A 9646-nucleotide genomic window follows, 5' to 3' on the forward strand; every position below is an offset into this window, starting at 1 on the left:
TAGAATATGTTTGTGCTAAATAAAATACTGAACTAGCACCTGAATGTCTACAAATTGAGAAGTATTCTCTGATTACTGACTGCGGACCACATATAACGTCATCAAAAATTATAATGGAATTTTTTTTAGTTAAGTTTGGTTTTATAACTTTATCAGCACTTGTAAAAATGAAAAAATTTGCACCTTTTATATCATCTATTATTTTTTTTAACAAAACATATTTTTCTTGATTTGAGGTTTTAGAGTATAGATAAATATTTTCAAATCTTAACCCGTTTTCATGGGTAATTAAATTATACATTATATTTTTTTTCCTGAACCACTAGGACCAACTAATATAGCACGTATGGTATCAGGTAATAATGATCCATGTTTTGATGGTTTTTTTTCTATCTGAACATCAACATTTGTAATATCTAATTTATCTTTCTGCTCAATCAAGTTCATTTTTTCGTATAAATACTCATGCATTTTTACTTTATAATCAGTTATAAATGATACGTTCAACTCATAAGTGTAAATCAGGTAAGACTGGTAAAGGATTTGTAAACTCACTTATAAATAGTCATCCGTTTGAAGCTCGTATTTCAAACTATTAGTATTGTTGACATGGTGCAAAATTAAAAAAAGTGACTAGATTGTGTTGATAAAGGAATAAACCCGTTGGATACTGCATGTTACGATCACGATATTTTGCATGCAACTAGAAAACATTTAGAAGATAGACATAAAGTGTTAGAACTTCGAGCTTGGGAAAGATTTAAAGCAAAAGATACACCTAGAAATAGAAAATCGTTGCGTACACCGTAATAAACGCAATGAAAGCTAAAAGAAAAATAGGAATGGGTTGTAAACGTAAACGGAAACGTACTACAAAAATAAAAATAAATGGTATAATGTTAGCGAAAAAAAAAGACGTTAAAAAAAAAAATGTTGGTAAAAGGTTGATTTTAACACCAGGTCAGACAGGTGGTGCAATTCCCTTAATACCTATTTTTGCAGGATTATCAGCACTTGGTAGTTTAATGTCTGGAAGTGCCAGTGTGTATAATGCAATACAAAATTCAAAAAGAAAGAAAGGTAATGGATTATATTTAAATAATAATGGATCAAGGAAAAAAAACTGATGAATACGCTACCTAACAGACCACTAACTTCTAGAGATATTATAAAATACGTTACAAAGTTTAATATCAGTCATTTCCGCGGAGTATTTTCACGTGATAACTTACCTAAAAAACCTCTCGCAATCGAATGCGGTATATTAAACTTAGACGTATCTTCCGGTAATGGAAGTCATTGGGTAGCGTTTTATAAATTAAAGATAAGGTTGAATATTTTGATAGCTTCGGTGATTTACCTCCACCGATTGAACTACAAAACTATTTTAAAGGAAACAAAATTAAATATAACTACACAAATTATCAAGATTTTAATTCATTTAATTGTGGACATTTATGTCTTAATTTTTTACAATGCAAGAATCAGTTACTTTAAGTTTATCTGGTAATACAACCACATTATCTGTACATTATTGTCCACCAATTGATGTATACGATGACTCGGAAATTGCTTTGTTAAATTTGCAAACATATAATACATTTGCAAACATAAACGAAACTAATAACAACTTCGAAATATATTTAGAAAACCCCGATCGTTTACTAAATAATATAAATTTCCAATCTGTTATATCACACTGAAAAAGGGGTGTTACGATATTAAGGATATTAAAAATCAAATTTTGGCCAAATAGATGACTTTAATAATGATAACGAATACTTTAGAATAAAATCGACAGAGAAAATGACTTTTGATATCGGGATTGATCAAATAGATTTTAGAACAACCATATTCAGTAATGGTATAATACGTTTTAACGTAAAGAACAGTATAGGACCTTTATTGGGTTTGAAAAAAAAAGTTATGAACCACACAATATGCACATTGAGGGTCATCGATCACAGAAAGTGACAAATTTAATCAGTGTTAACTCAATAAAAGTAATGTGTAATAGCTCAAGGTTCATTCAACAACCACATGTCAAGTCATTCAATTTATGAGTTTTCCCCTAGTGAGATCATAGGGTCTAAGCTGATTCAAACACCAAATAACCTAATATATTACAAATTAAATAAAACAAATATCGATTCAATAACTATACAATTAGTTGATCAAGATCATAATCCGATAAACAATTTAGGTGAGAAATTAATAATCAATCTACATATTAAACGTTACGGATCTTAATATGGGATTAAAATTTAATATAAGCCCATTACATAAAATAAATCTTGTTAGTCAAAACTAAAGCGGTACCGGTAACATCGAATAAAGTAAAAAAAATAACAACGAAAAATAAAACAATTTTAAAGGCTTTAGGTTATAAATTAAAGCAGAATGCCTGAAAGTGATATTTTAGATATAAGTTCGCCGTTTGAAACCGATTCTAAAATTACGAAAATCGAATATCATTCATATACACCGTATACAACTTCATTTAATAATAGCGATGAAATACGTATATCAATTCAACAAACAGATGTTTATCCATATCTGAATGAAAGCTTTATATATTTAGAAGGTCAAGTATCAGATGCTGGAAAAGTAAAACTTACTAATAACGGGTTTTCCTATCTCTTTGATCAAATACGACTTGAAATCAATGGAATAGAAGTAGATAGAACACGCGTACTTGGTATTACCAGTTCGTTAAAAGGTTATCTATCAGGTACACCTGATAATTATAATTGTTATGAAAATGCTGGTTGGATTTTTAAAAATAGTTCAAACCCAGCAAATAATAATGGAGAATTTAGTGCATGCATTCCGTTGAAATATTGGTTAGGTCTATTTGAAGACTTTAAAAAGATATTAGTTAATTCTAGATTAGAACTAATATTAACTCGATGTCATAACGATTTAAACGCTCTAAAGGTAATAACCAGTGCAAGTACAAATTCTGGAAAAGTTGATTTGAATAAAATAGTTTGGAAGGTTCCACATATTACTGTTGATGATGAAGAAAGGTTAAAATTATTAAAACTTATTGAAAAAAAAAAAGTTTGTTTATCCCGTTCAGATCTTTTGAAACTTTTGAATATCCTGAACTCGGAACCACAAAAAAAGTGTGGAACTTGAAGACAGCATCAAAATTAGAAAAACCACGATTTATCATAATTGGATTACAAAAAGGACGTAAAAATTCGTTAGAAAAAGATTGTAGTATATTTGATCACTGTAATATAACAAACGTTAAAGTATTTCTTAACTCAATAGCTTATCCATATGATAATTTGAATTTAGATTTTACGAAAAATAATTTCACCTTATTATATGATATGTATACATCGTTTCAAGAATCGTACTATGAAAAAAATATACGAAACCCCTTATTAAGTCCCTCTACTTTTCTATCGAACGCACCAATTGTAGTTATCGATACTTCAAAACAGAACGATTCGGCTACAGCATCATCAGTAGATGTACAATTGGAAATTGAAGCATCGGAATCTCTTACAGGTGTAACTGCTTATTGTTTATTAATTCATGATCGCATTGTTGAATATGTACCTTTTACTAGAGAAGTAAGAAAACTAGTGTGAATAATATTAAAAAACTGATTTATTTAAAATACTTGATGTTAAATACTATTAATTAATTTAAAATAAATAAACAAAATGATAATAAAAAAAATGATTTTATTTATTTCAGAAATTTAAACGAAAATGATTCGTTTAACTAATAACTAATCATGTTTTATTTTCAGTAAAAGTAATAGGGAGATTTTTATACTGAAAGAAGGACATTCCGCTTTAAACACATTTTGTGTCCCTATAAAAATGGAGCCAAACGCCTCATGGTTTCCTGAAACAACGTGGGGCGTCTGACTCCATTTTACAGCGGGAATTTCTTACACTGCAAGGGGACAATACCTCCTCAAACTTTTTTCATCTCCGCTGAAAAATGGAGCCAGACGCCCCATATTTATACTAAGAAATGGTTAGAAAAACCATGGGCGTCTGGCTCCATTTTACAGCGGGAATTTCTTACACTGCAAGGGGACCATACCCCCTCAAACTTCTTTCATCTCCGCTGAAAAATGGAGCCAGACGCCCCATATTTATACTACTATCACATTTTAATTGAATTGGTATCTGTACCAATAGGTAATAAATATTGACTATGATGTTCTTATTAAGTATGCCCTAATTTTATTTTTTTATTCACCGATTACATGCATCAGTTAGTATTAATGAACAATTAATAGAACAAAAAAATCCATCAAAATTATCTGGTTTCAGTTAATGTTATGTGGGAAGTTTACCTAAAAAAATATGCATCATAACATTGATTTCATTCTTCGAGCGGGTAGCATTTAATAGCCCAAGAAAAGTGGCCTAAGAATAAGCTCTGGCATTATATAGGGTATGCCAACATGTCAAATGATGATTGGGAAGTATTTGATGACACTAAGAAAAAATATAAGTTTTAGTAACAAAAAGTTGGTAATGTTGAATTTGTAATATATACAATCTAAGAAATGTATGTAATCAATAAAATGGTTTTTTAGTTATTACGAAATTGATTGTTTTTTTTTATTTATTCAAATATATTATATATTTATAAGTGATACAATATCTTTAATTAAATTACAAAACTTCAAGGATTAGTTGAATGATCTGAATATATTATGCATAAATAATGTAATATGTGTTCACCAAGAAAAAAAATACATCCATAAATAGATTAATACTATTATTCAAAATAAGGAACACATAGCTAGCTAATAAATGAATTTCAAAAGAATAAAAATAATTATTGGTTAAAATAAAATGTATTGAGAAAAAATTTTACTCTAATACAATAGTAATATAATTTATGATAACATGTAAGTATATACACAATACACGTCATATTCTAATTAAATTATTTAAGTATTCCATTTGATACCAATACAATTCTTTCTTCTAAGTAAACATAAAAAATATAATAGCCCTAATAATCAAGTAATCTACCATCTGTTTTATTTAATTTAATAAAATGATTAAAATTATATTTTTGCTTTTAATTCATGTAAATATAGTAAATATGTAGTACTTAGTGTCACTGATGAATTTTTTTTTTTTAACGAATTGATAATACAAAAAAAAAAAAAAATAATGAAATTTTTTTTATTCATTAGAATATTATACATTTCATTATGTGATATTATATTATAATATAATGTCTACCTGAGATGAGTTTAACTAATCTAATCTAATCGAATTAGTAAGTAGTACGACGAATGTAAAAGGGTACAGTTTTTTTTTAAATAGGGTACAAATGGATACAAATCGAGTACTAAAAAATGAAATTGGTCTGAACTAAATCGGTCGACTTTTGAACATTCCGGGTGCCGGGACGACGTCGCTACAGCGCCCGGACTTAATATTAGGTTTTACGACGAATATAAAGGGGTACAATTTTTTTTAAATAGGGTACAAATGGATACAAATCGAGTACTAAAAAATTAAATTGGTCTGAACTAAATCGGTCGACTTTTGAACATTCCGGGTGCCGGGACGACGTCGCTACAGCGCCCGGACTTAATATTAGGTTTTACGACAAATGTAAAGGGGTACAATTTTTTTTAAATAGGGTACAAATGGATACAAATCGGGTACAAAAAAATGAAATTGGTCTGAACTAAATCGGTCGACTTTTGAACATTCCGGGTGCCGGGACGACGTCGCTACAGCGCCCGGACTTAATATTAGGTTTTACGACAAATGTAAAGGGGTACAATTTTTTTTAAATAGGGTACAAATGGATACAAATCGGGTACTAAAAAATGAAATTGTTTAGGGGGAAATTTGATGAATTACGGGTGCCAGGACGACGGACCTCATTTATTTTTATTATAAAATATTATTAAAATTATTATGTTCGAACATGGAACGCTTTGCGATAGCAGAAACTTGCTCTGGACACCACGGGTGCGTGGTGATGGAGATAAGTGTCATCCAGCAAGTTTCCCTCTCCATCACTCGGTGACTTATACTATGCTGCTGGCTGTGCCGCCAGCCAGCCCGGCACCAGACAATTTGTTTCTCGTATATTTTGTCTTCTTCGAGCTGTTGATCCGGACACATAGTTGGGTCCGCTTGCCGTCTGTCTATGTACCTGATGATTCGTCCAGCCAACCCGGTGTGCAATATATAGTCATATCGCCACTTGTCGACACCTTTGCCATTTAGAACCACCTTTGGTTGTTCTTTCTGTATGTTGCTGTCGTTCGTGGTTGTCAACGACATTCACTCTCGTTTTGGCGGTGCCAGTGGAGAAACGTGCACGTGCAGGACTGGACGCATCGTTCCAGTATCCATAGCGGTGGTGTATCGGCGATGTCATTGGAGCCAGGTCGTAATAGTTGTTTTCTTGTTGAAATATTACGATATATATATATATATATATTGTTTATCATTATACCATACTGGGGCGCCCTTAATTATACTATTGTTATTATTATTATTTGTCATTCATTGTGAATTATCGACAATTGTATCGTCTTTTTATTAGTCAATTAATTTTGAGTTAATTTTGGGTAACCTACCAGTCCCATACATCAGGAGTCGATATAGCCAACCGCCGAATTTGTAGGAGCTATATCAGCGATCAACATATAATAAAATAATTATAATGAATAATGAATAAAATAAAATGTCCTTTTAAATTATAATAAAATGTTTTGTAAGAATATTATAAAATTGTGTGGAATCCTCTTAAAAATTATTGCAAGCACTTATTACAAGTTAAATGAATTTTATTAAAAAAATATATATTTATAATTAATATTTATATAAAATATTATGCATAATTTATTTTTTTTCGCAATTAAGTCGTTGCTGTCCGTGTCGAAACCAATTTTTTACGTGGTCTTCAAATTCTAGCTCAGTTGAATTAAATGTCTTCAGTGCAATATCTAATACAAAAAAAAAATAATAAGTTAAAATAAGATATTATATTCATTATATTTCATTACTCTTTATATAATTAATTTCAAGTTTTGAAGCTGGCAGTCATTTCGGAATCCTATCCACGAATATTTTGTTGCAAGTTGGTTTGTAAATAATCTTCCAAAAATTCTTTTTATAAAGTTGTTTTGTAGTATTTCCGCACATTTTAGTTACCAAATTAATCTGTAAAAGTATTTTATAGTGGTTATAAATACAAAAATAATTTGATATTTTGTGAGAGGTACCATCTAATTTCCAAATTCAATTTCCAAGGACAATTTTTTGTCTATATTTTGTAAAGATTCAACGTCTTTCAAAGGAAATAAATTTAAAAATTCGTAGTCGTTCTTAATATTATCATATTGAGTCATAACTGATGCTGTCGTGCTTATCTTTTCATATATTCTTTTAACATATGCTAATATAGTTGAGACTTTTTCAAGAATGAGTTTTAAAATTGAATTATCTGCAGTTGCTACAATAACATTAATAAAAAATATAATATTGATTAAAATAAAGCATTATTCAATAGAAAGAATTATACAAAATGAATAGTTATTTAAAAAAATGGATATTTGTATGGAGTAAGCACTTAATTAACAAAACTATTTGAAAGTATGAATAAGTATGATGTAATACTTTTAAGACATCTCATTAAGAGTTATAGTGCTGGGCATCTTATTATCACGTATAGTGCTTGAACAATTTGCAGGGCTCAATTCATAAATTGAAGTTAAAGCAGCTAAAAGTAAAAGTAAACCTTAATTTTATTATTAACCGATGTATAAACATAAAAAAAAAATATACACAATTAAATACTTAATACACGTAAACACTTCTGGTTCAATTATTGCAGGACAGTTTGTCATTTGATCCAATTTTTCAGGAGTTTTAAAATAATCAGCATTATTTCCATAAGATTGATAGCAAGTTGAAGCACAACTGTTTGTTATTTTTAATATTTAAATAGGTGTAAGCTGAGCACTGCTACATGTTATAACATTGTGTGTAAGAAAAATTATTAGATATAACTAATTACATGATTGAAATACAAATAAAACATTTCTTATATGTTATACTTATAACAACACCCATTATAAAATTCTTACATTAATTTATTTAAGTTAGTGCCAAAATCATACCCTATATTTTTAAACAGTTTGAACATTGATTGTATTATATGATTATATGAGTATAAGCATAGGCGTAAACTGGGGGGGGGAGAGAGGGGGCAACTGCCAACAAAAAAGTTGAAAACATTACATCATTTTTTTACAACCGAATCAAATAATTCAATGTTGATTGAGAATACTAATACTACAGCCGAAACAATTTTAGAAGCACCAAACGGTTCAGAAGCAACTGGTACGAATCTAACAGTTTTTCTATTTGAATACCTACATTTTCCTCCGGATATTTTTTGTTTACTTAGACTAATTATAATTATTATGTTTAATTTAAAGAACAATCAAAACCAGATCATAATTTATCAGAACAGGCAGAAGCCAAATTAAATACTATTAATGGTAGGAACTTGTATTAAATATGTTTACAAATTACTTTAGAGTCTATGTTTTATCTTGGCTGTTTGTGTTCAGTAAGTTTTTAATACTAATTATTTTTGTTAATAAATATTTTATTGATATAGATAAATAATGTTCTTAGATTTGTAATTGTAAGTGTTCCTTTATACATATAACTAATATACCTAACCCTATTTACTAATTAATTAATAATTATAATAAATTTATTAATAATTAAATATTAAAATATTTTTAACATTTATTACATTTTCATTCATATTATGATGTGTTCTTATTTAAACATCAATGAAACGGTTATAATTATTGACCTGTATTATGTATAGTTAATTAAATGTATAATGAAATATTTTTATTTTGTGATACATTTTTTTTTACATTTTAACTGTATACCTTCATGTTTTCTGTCTTAAAATATTCATAAATAATATTTAATATATGTAATATGTAGTATATACACAAATAATATGGGACCTGGTGGCTGGTATTAATATTTATATTAAAAATCTTTATAGCGTATGTTACATTAGACATTAGTAACAAATAAGTATTCTTTATTTATAATATATTAAATATGATAATTATGCATTTAGGTACATTGATTAGTATAGTTAGTTGGTTAAGTTTGCTTTTGCCTAATAGATTTGTGCCTTTGCACCTTGATAAAAAAAAAAATGATCCATATTTTATATTATTAACAAATTAATACATTTTATTGGTATAATTTAAATGTTTAACTATTTACCAAATCATTTTTATTCATTGAACATTCCTACATACCTACATTTCTAAATAATTTTAATAACTGTAGATGCAGAAAACAGGGATCCAGTGAAAGGATATAAGAATGCAATACAATTTTTAGCTCTGAAGGAAGGCCCATTTCAGCCAAAAAATACATTATATCCAGTTATTAATGGACGGAAATTTCGTGAAGCATGGTTTAATCAATACCAATGACTTGAATATAGTGCAGCTCTGAATGCTGCTTTTTGCTTTTTTTTGTATAAACCGAATAAAATGGATGATGCATTTATTTGTAAAGGTTATAATAATTGGAAAAAAGCAATCGAAAAATTTAACAGTCACCAAAAAAGTAATATTCAT

General features: G+C 28.6%; 1 pseudogene; it reads right to left on the reverse strand.

Annotated features, from left to right (window-relative positions):
* Positions 1-7061: 7061 nt before the first annotated feature.
* Positions 7062-7945, reverse strand: LOC126555360 (uncharacterized; annotated as a pseudogene).
* Positions 7946-9646: the final 1701 nt, after the last annotated feature.

The sequence above is a fragment of the Aphis gossypii genome, unplaced genomic scaffold, assembly GCF_020184175.1.
Source record: "Aphis gossypii isolate Hap1 unplaced genomic scaffold, ASM2018417v2 Contig00815, whole genome shotgun sequence".
Lineage (NCBI taxonomy): Eukaryota > Metazoa > Arthropoda > Insecta > Hemiptera > Aphididae > Aphis > Aphis gossypii.